Here is an 18,597-nt window from a genome sequence, read left to right as displayed (position 1 = left end):
TTGTTAAGGATTTGGAAAGTTCGCGTATACCTTTTTGCCTAAACGTAACGAGGGCGTGCAGCAATCTGCAAGCTCATTGGCAGGAGTTTCCAACAATATAATTGTTTCATAACATTTGTCGCAAAAACTGCATCATCGAATGTAAGAATACTGATTATTAGCATGCATTTTACTCTCACGTACCACTGAATAATACATACCGTTGTCTGTACCATTAATATTTATAACCAATATCCTACCACTCCATGACATGCGTCCTCGGGCCGCAAGGCAAGAAAGTATACGCCAGACTTTCAAACCCTAATAACCTTTCAATATCCTGGGGGCTGAGAGGTGGGAGTAATTATAATATTTTGTGATTTTTTCGAAAGAAAGTGTCCAGCTATGAGACTTCGCGCAAACCAACTAGCGTGAAGAATAGGTTCGCATCGATTGCGTTTTAGATAGTTGGTACTAAGATCCTGGCATTTTCTTACAACCAAAAACTCTGGGCCCTGTCTCGGCTGCTAACATATCTGAAAAGAACAGTTACTGGAAGTTCCAAGGATCCAGCTTCCCTCAGCTTTTGCTCCCAATCCTTCAAAGGAAACCACGGGCTAGAAAGAACTCATTCCCACACCCACCGCGTCAATTTTTAAACTTTATTTTCCTTCTCATAGCCCTATTTACCAGAGAAAAAATTAAAACGAAAGAATATTTCAATCGTGCGTCAGTTTTTCCTGCCATTGTCCTCGCACGCCGCCAATTCGCTAACGAAAATCTGTAATCTAAAAGAGAAAACCATTCCTCGATCTAAATTCCACCCATACGGACCGCCGAATAATTGGAATCTGAAAATCCTTTCGCCTGACTTTTCCTTCAGTAGATGGATTGATGAAATCATCCTGGAAAAGTTATTTGATCATAGGTTTACAACATTGTAGCAAGGTGTTCAATCCTGCTGTGAAGAATAAAATAAGAGAGGCATTTTGCCGAACGGATAGGTACAGGATTTTTTCTCTCCCAAACAATAAACGGTATTAATAAATGCTAGATCGGAATGAACTCGACCAATAAAATCACTCGTAACGCACACTTAATTTTTTCTTCTCCTATGGATTCTCTTACTGGTAAACGCCTGGTGACCTAAACTCCCGCTACACGCCTATTGAGACCGATTGCAGGGAAGTATGCAGATGTAGATGATTTGACGTAGAGGAAAATCCTCTCCTGTAATATCTCTTCCGACCTTCAATATCCATTCCACTCCTTCAAGCATTTCTCGCACTATTGTTCCCTTTGCCGAATAACCACTCCTTCTCCATCCTGCCTTGTCCATGTTTTTGGCCTATTGATCGCCTTTAATACATTTCCGTGCATTCTATCTCCAAAGGGAGATATATTTTCTGGCCTTTCTTTCACAGACCTTGTTTCTTTCGCAGAACTTATGTTAAGAACAAATTACGAGCGACACTGAGAACATCATCTTAGAACCTCACCACCTTACCAGTTACCTACGACATGAAGGATTAAATAAGAGATATTTTGCCGAATATATAAGACAGGAATTTTTCTTTCCCACGAACAATAAATGGCATTAATAAATGCAAGGTCGAACTGAACTCGACCACAAAAATCACTCATAGCGCACACCTTAATTTTTTTCATCTCTTTTTTTCTACCTTTTATCCAGCCTTTCTTGTGCATATTTTTGATCTCTTTATTCCCTTTACTACCTTTTCGTGCAATATATCCTCAGAGAGAAATGGGGAGAGAGAAAGAGAGAGGGAGGAAAAGAGAGAAACTTTCTGGCTTTACTTACATTTTCCTCTCCTCCATCTGTGGCTCGCCTTTGCTGTTGCGAAACGACGTGAAAAGAGGTATGCGTTGGAAGAGTGCGGAGATGAAAGGGAAACGTGGATAGGGAAACATTAGAGGTGCAGTGGAGGAGAGGCTCTCGATGGGCTTCATAAGGGACTAACGAAATAATCAGCAGCAGCGTCTCCTGAGCATGATCCCAGCTCTTAACACTCCGAGGTAGTGGAATGTCAATGTTAGAATAGGGTGGTTTCCTATTATTTTTTCATTGCCTAAATCGAAAGATTATTACTCCTGGAGTACGTTTTTCACGCTTTTAGATTTTTAAATGACGATATCTATTTTTCGCGATTAAATGAAAAGTTAAAATTTTCAAGCGCGCTAAAACGCGACGGGTAAGTATGAATGCCGGGAAAACTCCGTGTGACGTCGTTCTGGTTCCTGCTGCCGCAAGCGAGGTGACGTTGGGGCGAGGCTCTGACAATGAGCGCTGATATGACGCAAGATGCTAGCAGGTAGCAGAGTGCCATGCTAGCTGGTACCGCTTGGCATAAATAAGGATTATTAATACCTTATCAAAGAAAGAAAACTTTCCGACCTTAGCCAGTTTTGATAGGTGATTATTAAGACATGTTTCCCTAAGCTCTGTGCCTCATGCATGCATTGGTAATCTCAGACGATGTAAAACTCCTATCTACTAGAATAGAAAGTAGGTCCCTGTGACGTCACGTGGAGTGGCATCGCATGGGCGCTAATCTGGCCTTTTTCAAATGAGGATAAAATTGACCCTTGCCATTCGTCTAAACCGGTATTTCTAAAACCAAATAATTTGTATATTATGAATACACTAATGGTGGGTAACGAACCGCAATCAATGCCTTTCGTTTTCTTTGATGAAGGAAACTACCCAATTTCGATGGCGAGATGACTAGTGGTACGTCAGGATAAGGACCACGGAGTGGAACACTACATACTCTCGTGTGAATTTTCGTGAGTGTTGCCTGCAAATAATTCCCTCATAAATTTTACGGATCTAAATTTTTTTGACGGCATTCTTTTAAATTATCGATGTCCAGTCTATTTTGAGACTCATAACTTACGAAAAGATTATTTCAGAATGTCAAGAATAAATTATTTCAGCCAGCCTCGGTGGTAAAGTTCTCGCCGTCCAAACGGGCGCGGGGACGAGTTTCGCCTGAGTAGGTAGTCCCTACGGGTAGTCCCTATCCAGGGCATGGGCGATTGCGTTACGCATTGCTTGAGTTGGAATTTCCGCAGTAAAGCAGTTATGCGCTGTTTACGGGGGAGAAGGAAATAAATGGAACATGTAAGCCTTATTGAATAGAGCACTAGTTAACCAATTATAAAGATAATGAGGACACTGGCAATGAATAGGGTGGTTTCCTATTATTTATTTATTGCCTAAATTGAAAGATTATTACTCCTGGAGTGCGCATTTCACGCTCTTAGATTTTCGAATTACGATATCTATTTTTCGCGAAAAGTGAAAATTTTCAAGCGCGCGAAAACGCGACGGCTAAGTAGGAATGATGGGAAAAGTCCGTGTGACGTATTTCTGGTTCCAGCTGTCGGCGTGTGAGGTGACCTTGGGGCGAGGCTTTAGCGCTGATACGACGCAGGCCGCTAGCAGGTAGCTGAGTACCCTGCTAGCAGGTAGCGCTTGGCTTAAATAAGGATTATTATTCACCTATCAAACGAACGAAACTTTCCGAACTTAGGCATTTTTAATGTGTGATTATTAAGAGATGTTTCCCTGAGCTCTGTGCCTCATGCATGCAATATTAATCTCAGACAATGTAAAACTCCTATCTACTCGTATAGAAACTAGGTCTCTGTGACGTCACGTGGAGTGGCATCGCATGGGCGCCAATCTGGCCTTTTTCAAATGAGGATAAAACTGACCAGTGCCATTCTTCTAAATAGGGATTTCTAAAACCAAATAATTAGTATATTATGAATACACTAATGGTGGGTAAGGAATCGCAATCAATGCATTTCGTTTTCTTTGATGAAGGAGACTACCCTATTATCATCAACGACAGACTAAAAATGTCAGATAATTTCCCTATTTAAGTGACATTCGTAGCGAATTTGAATTTCCATGCCTACTCAACTCATAACTTGTTATTCACAAGCCAAACCAGCCTGTGAATGTGCCAACTGATGTCATACGAATGCAATGATTAGTACACCAACGTGTTTCTCTTTACCCCATTCTCCATTGAAACAGTAGCGCTTCCTCTCGAACAATAGAAACCCTTATGCGGCACGGATGTCGCAATTATGGGCCAGCTTCCTATAATTACCAACAGGACGTAGTGCAGAATTAAGATTATCTTCCTATTTCCACAAAATATACTGCTATATTTCACATAAACAGCCACGCAAAAATTTCGTGGAAACATGAATCGAACCCGAAATTTCAACAACACTAGTCCAAGATCCGAGATTATAATTCCATACTATGTGAACGTTTTTTCATCGCAATCTAATTCAATTCCTCCACCATGAGTGCCACAGTACAGAAATCACCTAACAGAAGGCAATGGATAACATATTAAACGAAAGATTGTTGGTAGTGAAATCATGCAAATAATTACAATTCTGATGCATATTTAGTGATAAATGACTTGAAAACAGCTGTAACTTTATGGAGCGGGACGGAGAGGGGAAATTCGCAAACGTTGGGTTAAAAATCTCAGAATAATTCAAGCGAGAATTTCCCTGATGACGGCAGTGAAGATAATAATATTGAAAAAAAAGAGCCGTTGTGAGTCTAAAAATAGGAGAGCTGCAGGAGCGATGTCGAAGCCTACTTTGAAGCAAAATATAAAGAAAATCCTCACTACTACGACGCTGATTAGAAATAAAAATAAACTTATTGAAAAAAAAACTTATTGTATAAGAATAAAAAACCGTGGAACATAATTTAGTCCACATTACCTCGATGTCTAAACATGACTGCTTTTTCGCACACGTTTTATTCTTACACAGGCAAATAATGCACACGCATTGCACAGCAGGTTTTGAGATGAATTTAACTCTCTGTATCAATTATAACTCGTATAAAATTTGGAAAGGAATGGAAAAAAATATAATATAATATCTTAAAGAGACGACAAGACGAAAATTTCACGCATGAGGTTAATTCTCTCGAATGAATAGATTGTACCACTGAGGAAAAACAACTAGTCGAAGCCTTACAACGACGAAGCTATGGAGACCGAGGGAGAAGGGATAGCAATGCTGAGAACGTGATTCTTAACCTTCTGACAGCGAAACATAAATGCTCATGAAGGAAGCTTGTAATTCTCATTATATGCATTGATTTTTCCACTCATTAAAAAAAAAAGGATTTCTGCGATAGGTTTTTTGGTGCGTAATGTGTAAAATATCTTTTAATATGAAGCAATACAAGATTATGTACGTACTTATTGCACAATGAGGGGGTATCTAATATATTGGAAGTGTTTTCTAATGGATCAATTCAATCAAAACAGGTGCACATACAATAAGGATGACATGCAATCAAGGAAAAGAAGGAGAAAGGAATGCTTCGCAGTGATATTAAAGATGCTGAGAAATATGTCGAGATTAATAATTTACTGGACAGGTATCTACCCACATGCCAGAAGTTATCGTGTAACATGCAATACGCTTTCAGTTGTGAACATTGAACTGAATAACGTGCACTGATTTCATAGGGAAAACCGAAACAAAATCTCAGAAACATCGAGTGGAAAGAAAGAGATAAATGCGCTGCTTCCATTGCGTTAAATGGTTTTAGAATCTGCGTACACTAGGAATAGTTGGCAGAGGCACTCAACTTACCAGAGGCTTTGGCAATCGAAAATGCGAACCGGTAAATACTTTGAGCCTTCGAGACCTAGTGCTGGAGGCGCATGCTGGATATCAAATGGACGGAGGGGTGAGAAATTAGGAGGTGCATCAAAGATTAAATGCAAGCCACCTACAGAGGTGTTTGGGAGGGCGTGAACCATTACCAACATTCACCAGAGGATTAAAATTTACTTTCACTAGCATGAATTACGCAACATATACAATACATATGGAGAGGAAAGGAAAGTGTAGAAAGAAAGGACAGTAAAGGGTATTGTAGTGAACCAAACGCCAGAGAAGGATCCGGTGGACAAGCCATGTCAAAAGACAAAACAAACAAAAAATTAGAAATGAAATGGAGAGAAAAATGGAAGGAAAATTTCCCCGAGGAATAGATATAGATAAGAAGGAAAGGAAAGACACGAGGAAAAAGAACATCAGGGAGCAGAAGCAACTAGCAAGGAAAAAGGAGAAATGAAGGGCTGCAGTAAACCGATCTTAGGATTGAAGTACTATGTATGTATGTATGCAGTAATAGTTACCGACTTAGCTTTACGAAATGATGCGAATTTTTATCCGTTCCACCCCCTTCCGAAGCCCCTCACGGATTTATGAGTTCCGCGCGGAGGGCACTAAAAGGGGCAAGAAAAATCTCGTCCTTAATTTCATTCCGTCATAACTTTTTCCTCCTGGAAACGAAAATCTTCTCCTCTCCACCCCCTCCAACTCCTCCCGCTTGCAATCCTTCCCCAATTAATCATGCCGCTCCGTCCCTCCGGAATGCATAAGGTTCTGAACTTTCTTTCTTCCATTCCCAGGACGGAACCTAGGGAGGAGGATGAGTGGTTGGGGGAGGAAGTAAGTGGAAGGAAGGAGAGGGGGTTCAAGGGGCCAAAAGGGGAGGGTTGGGAGGGAAGGAGAGGTAAAGGGGGTGGGTGGGAATAAGGTAGGAGAAAAAAGATGGGCAGCGGATGAGTTCCTCCCGTCTTTCTCCCCTGAGATACAGATGAATGAATTAAAAGAAGCGGTTTTCCCCTTCCCCCGACAAGAGGAGCACGAAGAGAAGCGGCTGGGAGGTTAGCCCTGTCGTATTTCTATGTTTCTCTCCGCAATGTTTCAAATCGACGGCTCCTTCCCTCCCCCAAAGGCCTCCCACATATATTTTCGCGCAGCTGAGGAAACATACGGGTTCCATTGGATGATGATTTTCACCAGGTGTTTGCGGAGGTTCCGCAGAGACTGCATAATTCAAAACAAATACATACTAATCAATGGCTTTGAGGAATGATAAAAATAGTAATTTTTACTTTCACAGATGACATTACTCGATGATAAAAATAAAAATTCACTTCACGAGGTGAAAGAGCAATCTTAGATCAAAAGGTGTTTTTGGATGCATGACGGTAGAGCGCACTTTTGACTAATTGTAAGCCAAAGAAGTATGATTTTACACATGCAGTATTAGGATCCAGTTTCCTTCCCTTGAACAACCTCGCACTTCGGGAATTTATACTACTCGGTGTTGGAAGGCTTCAACCGGGATTACAACTAAAGTAAAAATGTGGATAATTCAATAGAAGTTTTATTAGATGAACAATTTTTTGGGAATTGTGTCTCCACTACGGCGCCAAGGTCATTAAACTAACGTACTTTGACTTCGACCACAGCATAGTCTTGCCCTAAACTCAGGAAGAACACTGAGGTGAAGAGACTACGTGTCACATTTAGCAGGATCCCTGCGATATGAGGTTATTAATATAATTTTTTTTACACCGAAATTTATATTGTAGCCGAAATTACATTTTCCCACAGCTGCGACGGGTATTGCCATGTGAAAATTATACTGAAGTCTTCAGCGACGTCTAGGGTATATGCCGCGTCAGTTGACTTTTCGTGACAATAGTTTTTTCCTCTTTTGTCCTCTTGGAGACGTCCTTAGATCGAGTCGAGTCTGATGCGCCTCAGTGAATACTATAATTTTCAGCAGCGATTTCTGGGTAATAAATCGTGAAAAGCACAATTTTGTTGCCGAAAGTTGATGAGGTTTGTGCAATTAGAAGGGTGCTTCATCAAGGTGAATTCATGGAAATGATATTTCCATCGTTTATCGCTGTAACTTCTAAAAAGAAGCTGTTTCCCCCCAGCACATGGGCACGAAGAGTAGCGTCTGGAAGGATAGATGAGGGTGATGCCTTTTTCTTTTTGCTTCCCTCCGCAATATTTCAAATCGACGGCTCCTTCCCTCTCCCCATGCCTTCAGCATCTTTGCAGGCCGCGGAGGAAATACGGATTCGATTGGATGATGGGTAATTCTCCAGGTGTTTATAAGCGGGAACGAGACTTTTTTGCAGCAAGCTTCCTTGGCTAGCCGATTTGAGGCTCAGGCCTTACGAAGCTCTTCCTATTTTCATTCAAAAGACATCGACGTAAAAAGTGAATTGATGGTTTTAACACGGACAGATAATACAAGTGGATTTTTAAAACCCTCGATTTAATCAATCGTGTGTAGTGAGAAAAAGAGCCACGCAGTCAACTTGTCCTTACAGGTAGCAATAATTTAAGTGGGTCGACGGACAGTTTCACCAAGAATTTCTCATAATAATGAGATACGACGAATCTTCTTAGCTTCATTACTAGATATTTCGAAAACTCTTCACCTCATTTCAATCCAGCACTACACCCCAGCTAGATACACAGTGAAGGAATAAGTAAAGGTAAAAGAGACAAAGACCTGCAATACAAGAGAGAGTGAGAATTTATGTATTTATCTCACTGGGAAAAAATTGGCCATATTTCCTAAGAGATGCATATTAATACGCATCGCTACAACGACATCGCGTCACCAAAGTAAATACCATAAAAAGTGCACCCAATATACGCTTACTACAAGGGTAATGTACCTTACAGTCGATCGTTGGGATCCGTTTTTTTCAAATATCTTTTCAAGCCAATTATTCTTTCGTCTCCTTTAAGTCCAACTTTCCCATTCATTTTGATTCCCTCGCCCCGTCACCCAGAATCTACTACCCACCATCCTATGATAAAAATGGGCGTGGCCATTGACGATCGAAATCTATCAGTTAAATTAGGTAGGTCGTTCGTTTCAAAATTAATGTAAAGGGAAAGGAGGAGATACATAAATGAAGAAGCATGGCATCATTATCAACCATAACGAGCGATCACATAGTTTCGATCGAATGGCTAATGTGCCTCCTTTAGTATCAGCGCTACGACGTAAGTATCATCAGGTAAGAATCATAAAACGCTCTGTACTTTGCTCAAAGGCAACCGGAATAGCCTTCTAAACATTTAAAAAATTGATTTAGATACTTTTTTCAATGAAAAAGACGCAGCCTTTCCGTGCGAGTGACACAGCTCTGTCAACAGAGTTTACCAGCGATCAGCCACGCGAAGCGTTTCCAATTCATCGCCTCGGTTGGACACGAGCTAAAATAACCAGAGTCATAGTTTTCAGTGCACAGTACTTTGCTCAAGGACTACTGGAATGTGAATCCCTAAAGGTGTAAACATGAAATACAATTGGTGAGGATCATTTTCGATTGAAAAAACGCATTCTTCTCGTGCGAGCGACACAGCTCTGTCAACGGAGTTTACCAGCGATCAGCGAAGCGAAGCGTTTCAAACCTATCGCCTCGGTTGTACACGGGCTAAAACACACAGAGACATAGTTAGAGTGCACGCATACATACACGCAAGGGGAAGAAGCGAGCGGGAGGGAAGAAGCATTGTTGCCAGGCATCCATCTATCTCCCTCTCTCGTCGGCCGCCACCCGAGGCGCCTCTGGGTCGAGCTGCCCCCATGCGGCGGATTCGGAAGGCTCGATCCCTGACGCCCTCACCAGCGTTTCCGCCGCCGATCGAGAGATGGCCGAGCTCTTTTCTTCTTCCCCTCCGACGACGGCGCTAGCGCATCTCTCCGAGAGCGAGTGCGCGTGCCTAGCGCGTCTACGAACGGTTTTCTTACTCTCGAAAAGAAATTCGGGTCCAATTTTAAAGGCAATATCCCCCCATTACTTTTAAATACTGTACTTCACTGGAAATATGTAAGAGAAAGACTATCATGCACTTACTTTCCAGTGACACAATGCTGAATGAGTTTATTAGCTATTTTTTTATCGATACGTTAAACATTCATTTGGTGTAAGGAGAAGAAATTCAATTCTTTTCATTTTGTCGTATAATGCCTTTGTTAAACTTGTGTGAATTGTCAACACACGCCTTGAAAATTGTAACTATGTACCAAAGGAAACTCAGACTCAGTTCAGACTCCTAAAACAATAAATGAATTTATTTATTATAATTAATTTTAATGGATATTCCATAACAGCCTAACGTTTGAAATCTCAATCCTATCTATCCTCAGAGAAGGTAGAAACGGGGGAATCCAAAGTGACAAAGTCTTACTTTTCATAGCAGAAGTTCTAATAGCAATATAGCCCTAAAACCAAGCTCCTCGCAAAGCACGGCGTATAAAGATGATTGGATGAATATCCCCTGGCCCCAACATAACACCTATTTATTAGTAATGGCCATATAGTTTCATTAACTCCATGAAAAAAAATTTCAAACCTGCTCCTTTTTACGCCAGACGTATATTAGAAACCAAGGTTTTGGCAACTACACAATGACGTAGTAACCTTTATTCTAACTATACCCTTGAATCGATAAGTAAATTTAACAGTGTAATACATGAAATCCAATGCTACAGTCAAATAATAATTGTTGCGGCATTTTCGGTAGCTTATCAGAAGTTCGTCGTAAACAGCGACAGAGAACGTTAAGGATACATAAAAAAAGGGAGAAAATTTTCAATTAAAAGAAGTAATATTAATTCTCAAAATAAACTCCAAAACAACATAATACCTAAAATTCAAGACTATACAGTTCCTTGTGAAGATATCAGATCGCTCTGCTTAAAAAAATATCTATTCATTTGCATAATCAGGAGCAAGAACTGTAAACGTAACTTCCTCGTCAATTCAATGCCCTGGATCTTACGCCCAAGGTTAGATGAATAAAGACCCTGATCATGGGTAAAGAAGAATCTGAATCCTAAATAAGAAAAATTCGCATGATAAAGCGAATACTTTTCTTTCTTAGATTCTTTTCTTCTTCTGTTTAATTACCGCTTGCCAGCAAGCAATGGGTAGAAACACATTTTCAAACACATCTTATTCCCTGCTGGCGATTCCACAATATTTACAGAGAACGGTGAAACGGACACAAACTAATTAGCAATAAAATTAAGGCTACCAAGAAAAGTAAGTGTTTGAGAAAAAAAGAGAAATTAACCATAAATATAAAGCCATGCTTACTGCACATAAAATTGCAGTTTTTCAGGTCATGTCACCAACGCATTGCCTCCTTGATAAATAAAAAGCAATAATATAAGCAACATAAAATAGATAAATTAATAATATTTCTTCAGATGGGACCCTTTGTGAACTCTAGCAATCGGGAAATCGTTGATTGAAGGTTTAAAATGATTAATGATGCACGCTATTCAGGAGCAATTGGGTTGAGTAAAGCATAGCACGGATGAATTCAAAGGAATAACCAGAGGGTAGTTGAATGAACGTGAGGATTTTAGTTGCCAAGGAGGTCGCAAAGGCAAACCGTTATTCAGATAATCACGTACACATGCGATATGAGAAAGCAGTATGTGTCACGTCATTTCAAAACGCTAAGTGGGATAGACATCCTAAATGCTTCATTGGAGCTTAGCCTTCTAAACTTGAATAATATATCCGCCAATACCACATATCACGAAAGAAATAATAGAGGAATCAATCTAACCTTCAGTAAGCAACTTCTCCCTCGACACCTAAAAGACACCGAAGAGCATAAATATTTTATTTACAGTAAGTCAATCGCTTATACCTCCATACGATAGTCTGAAAGGACATTTTGTTTTCACGTTTTACTTGACGGGTAGGTCAAAGTTCAATATGTGCGTGGGATTGTATTTTCTCAAGAATATATAATTGAAAAGGTCGATAAGAAGTTAGTGACGGAGCTTATAATGATTACTAAGTTCTCGGTATGATGAAATGGTTGGAAATGCTTAGGATCGAGGGTACTATTGCAAAATTGCTTTTGAATAGTTTTTGTTTAATAATAAACTTAAATATTTCATTCATCTTTTGAGATCTTTTCTTCGTAGAGAACGCAGCAATAATACATTTAGATTCTCATGCGTCACCAATATATTCCAAAATATTTCTGAAGAATTTTATAATATCCTTCCCTGGAGATAACAAGGCTATTGGCTTGCGAGAAGCCTAAGGATTAACAACACAATCACTAGTTAAGTTTTCTTAAGATAGTTCAATGAGGATCCTGGAACAAATGGAATCGATTCATTCACAGAATTATCAAAAGAACTGTTTTTTACATATAAAACCGCAGGAAGGAGCCGATTTATATTTCAAGAAGCAAAATGAATAAAACTGAAGTATCTTACAACGCCTAGCCAAAATAAAAGACAGACTGGAGCAAAAACGATTCAAGAACACCTAAAATTTATAAAATTCCAGCAAATGAATTAAGTTTATATCAGCTGCTTTTCCACGATTCATCCATTTCAAAAACGTTCATGAAAACGATCAGCCCACGAATTCCTAGCATCGATTTATGGAAAAACATCCACTGAAATTCGAGACTGGGAACTCTAACCTGCTACCAAATAAGTGGATAGATGCTAAAACTACAGCCGACTATGCAACGTCGCACAAGCCCTCAATGCATTGCACGCGGAACAAACGACGTCATTTGCAAATCAGCTGACCACCTCAGCTCGTTCGTTCGCTTTTTTCTTCATTCTCGACTCCTTGCACAATAAATTTTTATGCATATCATTTTCACAGCACGGAGATAATATCTCTGCCCTCTTTCGTATAGAGACTCGATTCTAAGGCCAGCGGAAAGCTGATGATTAAAGAGATTGCAACGCGAGATACGGGGATCGGACTCCAATGGCACATTATCCGGGTAGGATGAGGACCTCAGCAAAAAAGGATGAAGAGAAGTTCCACACGATGCAGAATCCGGCCCGCACCTGAGTGGACAATATACCGAGGGAGAAGATTCGAAAAGCCGCTCCCGCTTCCCACCAGACGGGAAAAACTCCAGCTCGGGCTACCGCCGTCAGGGAGAGGGAAACAAAATGGCGGATGGGAAAGAAGCGATGATTCCGGCCGGCCGACATCGGATATCCATTAAAGCGAGAAAAAGAACGGCGTCTAAAATCGGCATTCCATTCGTTTTGGGAAAATATTAGGACAAGAATAGGATCATATCATTACGGAGGAGTGTGCTTATGATGCGGACGTGAAATCCGGTTCAGATATTTTCGACATGTTTAAAAATACGGCCATGATAAGCATGAAATTCGGAGCTGGGAGAATCCACGACGTCGATGGAGTCATTATTATGGGTATTCAATTTAATGTAGCGAAAATGAAATTATTTCAAGCAATTAGTAGGTACAGCAATGAAATGTCGAGAGAATCCAGGCAATACTTACATGAATTCGATGTTTTACAAAGAAGAAAGACAAATTAGAAGTGCAAATAAATACCATGTGATTAAGAAGTAACATTATGCACACAAATATATCAAGTAAAGGACTCAATTACAGAGAGAACAAATATATGTTATGAATTGTGTGATTAGATCACGAATATATCATGCGTATTCATGTCCGTATAATTGAGCGCAACAATTAGAAATGAAAAGGGACAGACAGACCTAGAGACACCAATATTTCGATTAAAGGCGGTGATAGGGTTTGAAAATATCTGTACTAGCATGATGCTAAAGAGTTCCTCTCAAAACAGTCAACTTCAGAAAACTTAAGAACAAAATATGCAAAGTAATCTGTAAAAATAATTCTAGAGAAATCCCTAACTTGGTACATGTAAAACTTATTATAAGAGGATAAATTTTAACACTTCTTTGTATGGATATGAGGACAAGATGTATATCCTAAACATTAATGAAAAATAGCATCTTTATTGAAGCATTAACTATCTGTAGAATAAATTTCGAATCAGAGGTCACCTAGAAGAACTTAGTCCCTACATATGGAAAAATCTGTCATTATTGGAAGCTAAGCAGTGGTATGTGGTTTGGTGACTTATTAATTGGAATAAATAGTGAAAAAAGCTCATTATATTATGATTAGAAAGAGAACATAACCTCTCTTCGCTGCAAAAAAAGGAATAATACTCATCATATAACTTTCGAAGATAATAATGAAATGTATGAAGCTCTTCGAATTGTGTTACAAGTGAACCAATCAAAGAGTTCGTGACTGAAAGGATCAGAAGAAGAAAATATACGAGCACTATGGACAGTAATATTGCAGTTATTAACGTATCATTCCTGACTGGACAATGAAAATTATCATTTGAAACTGCATTGACTCACAATGACTTTTCAAAACGGTTTTTGTGTTCTAGGGATATCGGAGCAAGTTTATGGGACCGCAGAAGCATTCTCGACTTAAAATCATTTAAAAAAATGCGGAGATTATTTGATTTTCCTAAAAAAATTAACCCTGTTGCGAAAAATTCTTTGCACGACCTTACGTGCACTTTTGTTCCAATTTCAGGTATTGTTTTTTTTACGTTTGCACTCAAATATCTAGAGAATCGGGATGGAAAAGAAACGTAATAGTTTCTCAAGCTAAAAACTGCCATAACTCCGAATGGAAGCATTGAATTCAGAGAAGTAGCGAAAATCTCATTTGCATGCTCCCTTTTTGAGGGCAGACGTATCACTAACACTACAAGTTTAATAATGCTTTCATGAGAATATCGTACAATTTTACGTGAAACCTGGCCTTGTAAATATGTATTGATCTATGAAAGCTTATAGAAATAACGCCAAAAACGAAGTGGGAAAAATATTCACAAGTATATTAATGTAAGTGCTCTTTGGCAATGGATGTAGAATCATGGTTAAATTCATTCACACTACAAATAAAGAATGCGATTGATATCGCAAATTGGAAGAATATATTCCACGAAAACAAAACCGGCGGAGACCAATTCTATTTCTAACAAAGGCTCCTAAATTGACAACAACATCAACGAAGTTCAGTGTATTCGTCAAATTGCAGAACCTGAAATTAAACAATGAGCTAAATGCCACATTAAGAAGGTTTAAAACGTGCCTTACCTTTTACTGAAGAAGTATAAGATATATAGCCGAAGAAATAGACTACTTTTAAATTCACAAACCCGATTCTTCCGTCAATAATGTATTTTCGACATTCCAAAGAACAAAGAAGAAAAGGAAAAGGAAAAATGGCTGATAAACGCTATCGAATTAGGCGTAAACAGGAACGCAAAAAATACTAATGACTGATTAACTACCAAAACAGGAATCCTATCAGCTGGCAACATGGAATGGAGAGAGGGGTTACAACGGTTTCACGCGCAAAAACAATATTCAAGGATTAAAATGAATTCCTTGATCAAATTCAATTTACTCAAATGCGACAGCTTATGAGAAAAATATTTAGAAGTGGATGCCGAGAAGTGATAATTTAAAGTTATATTTTGTTTCATTGAAATTGTTTAAATATTTTGATGCACAAAGTTCACTAACTCTTGATTAACTTTGTGGTATACTATTATAAGTTTTCCTGGATATCAAAAAATTACTTATACCACTTCTTTTAACAGAAGTTTAAAAATGGGAAAGGATTTTCATGTATTATCACTTTAAGTTCAACAGATTCAGGCTTCAATTGGTAGAAGTTAGACATATTTAAGTAAATGAAAGATCGTAGCAAAGTGGAGTGAGAGTGCAAAGTGGAAAAGTGCTACGATCTTTTATTTACATAAATATTATCACTTTGTTTCATTGAACGTCTTTTATGGACTATGACTTGTGAAATGATAAAAGTGGATGGTAAATGATAATGGTAACTAGGATTGTAAAATGCTAAAGAATACGCCAAAGACAAAAATAAATTCATAAAACAAGATAGGAGTGACGCTTCGAACATCATCTGAAGGACATGACGGGCCTAAAATGCACTATTATCGAAGATCAACCGATGTGTGAAATGACTAAGAAACGAAGAAGAAAAAACATCTAGCAAGCATGAATGCGAAAATGTATAATGGTCATTTTCCTTGAAATTCGCTAACTTTCACGGCTTCCAGGTGCTCTGAAAGAATGGCCGCTTCTCATTCACAGCTTGGGAATAGTACGTGGATTTTTTCTCGAGTCGAGATACATTTATACAACCACCACGAGGACGCCATATTTTTCGGCATATTCGATACGCTTCCCTGAGCGTGTGACGGAATATATATGGATGTGATAACAGGGAACCGAGTAAAAAAAATCAATATTTCCCATGATGGAATCTAAAAAAAATCCTCTAGGGAGTGCTGCGATGTAGACAGAGTTATTTCTCCCCACGCTTCTCTCTCCCCTCGCGAATATCTTATATTAAATCCATCTCCGCCGAAACCTCCTGGGAGAGTGGGCAGAATGGAATAGCTCGGCTACGGCCGTTTGGGGGCTCTCCGCTGGATCTTATAAATTCGATATCAACGCGCTCGTGAGAATCAATAGTCCAGGCAGCGATGTGCAAGGGCATATGAAATTCCCTCGAACGGAAAATTAAAATGAACAGCAACATCAGACTTTCGGTTACATTCGGTTCGATTTTCAAGCAAGGATGCCATTGGTGTTTGTTTAAGCTCATGAGGAAACGGTGGACACAATCCATATTTAAGTAAAATACTTCCGTTGTATCTGGTGTACCGCCGTTGCGCTAAAAAAAAGTGGTGCGGATCGTCGAAAGCTAGGGGCAAAAATATATCGTTACTCGCCATTTACACGAATTTTGGCTGGGAGCCGATGAAGACCATGAACATTCCTGCTAGTTTTAAAGCTTTTTTACACGGGGGACGCCATAGAGCGGGTTAGAACTGCAGTGATTTCTCATAGTGGCGTGAAATTGCGCGAATGCAAGAACGAAATCAAAACAGGGCCATTTTGCCATCTCACGTCCGACTGAAATGGTCAGAGAGATATTTTGCCGAACGGATGGGTGCAGGTATTCGCTTTTCCTCTGAAGAATAAAGAACTGTAATAATGCTAGCACAAGCTTTGGCAGTCATATCACAACGCGCACCTTAACATATGTCGTGTTCCCTTACAGGCCAACGGTTGGTGTCCTAGCACCTGCCGCCAAACGCCTATTGAAACGACTTGGAGGATGGCACGTTCAAGTAAAGAATGATCACAGGCTTTCCCGGCGTAAAGAATCGTGGACGGTTACTCGGGATTTCCACCGGGTCAGGTTCTCCATCACGGCCGACGTTTCGATGCTGGAGTCGTGACATGCCCTGATGATAATGGACGACTCGTGAATCGAAACGTCGGCCATGATGGAGAACATGACCCGGTCGAAATCCCGAGTAATCTTCTATGTTCAAGTAGTTGAGATTAAATCATAAAGCGCTTGAAAATGAAAATTAACTTCCACATAGTTGAGCTTAATACAATTGAACGCATAAAGCGCTTATAAAAATCAACTGCTACGTACACACAAATATCGATGCACGAATACGACTCCTATTTCTTCCCTAGAATCTACAATACATATTCAGGACTATTCAGGAGGAATCTGCAATACTACAGACGGTAGTAGGAGAGACAATATTAAGCATCTTTTAACCTGTAAACAAGGGGGTCACAAGTCCTTAGTTACTGAGCTATGGCACCGCAAAAAGTTTGTTGGATTCACCTTTCAATTACTATTAAAAAGCTGCATAACGCAATGTGCTATGATGGAAGGGATCCAAAACTTGTGCTGATTATGCGTCAGATATGTTTCGTTCATTTTACATTATACCTACAAAAATAGAATGGCAACATATTTTTACATAGACTCCGAATAATCGTACATCTTTAAACTTTCAAAGACGTAGCTTTTACGATTTTTTGTTTGTATTTTACATCCTGAAACCTTGCTAGAGAAGCAGACGGTGTATGAATACGTTCACAAATAGGTAACGCACGAATAGACAATAGTGAAATATGGGCATTAAACAATTTTCAAAGACCTTCTATGAGTGTGCCTAGAATAGCTCAGGCATAGAGTGACATTCGAAAAAAGAGGTCCCTACCTCCCTGCATCAGAGAATGTAAGCGTTAAAGTGAGTAAACTATATTGTAGACCTTGCATCAGGGACATGTTCCTTTGTGGCAGTGAAGCGTGGCCGATTACAGTTGTATGAAAGTCCAGGATGGCAGATTTCTACATGTGGTGCCACAGAAATATGATGGAGATCAAATGGATCGACTGTGCAAACCTGTGCATAGCGTAGAAAATAATTGGTACGGGACAACTTAACCGGCAAGGGGCATGATGAAGTGCCAAAAATGTCATTTACTAATAAGACATAACTACAAAGGAGAGCCTCGCATGAGACACACAGATTAAGGGATTAACGGTGCTAAGAAAATAAATACGATAATATGAAAAGATTAAGTGAAAGAAATTAACTCGAGAGCTGTGTCAAACCGAAGACACCCCACATCCCACCTTTTAACTTTAAATGTATATAAAAATCAAAATAATATAAATTTTAAAAATATCAATTAATGTCGTCTATATTATATACATTCTTCAATTGAAAAGCATTACTGTTGTATGAGCTAGACGTAAAATCTCGTTTAGTTCCTTATAATTCTGGAATAATGAGCTTTGCCTAGTACCTACTCTTAGTTTTGTTTGAGTTTTAAGTTTACTTTGAGTTTTTTTTCGTTTTTATGACTTTTATTTTATATGTACTTAATATTTTCTCTTTTTGACTATAAATAATTAAGGGTTTTTTCATTTTATTACTTAAATATACGTATTTGTCATGTTACGGAGTCCAATTG

This window comes from Ischnura elegans, chromosome 5 (genome assembly GCF_921293095.1).
Source record: "Ischnura elegans chromosome 5, ioIscEleg1.1, whole genome shotgun sequence".
In the NCBI taxonomy this organism is placed as follows: Eukaryota; Metazoa; Arthropoda; class Insecta; order Odonata; family Coenagrionidae; genus Ischnura; species Ischnura elegans.
This window is presented reverse-complemented; position numbering follows the sequence as displayed.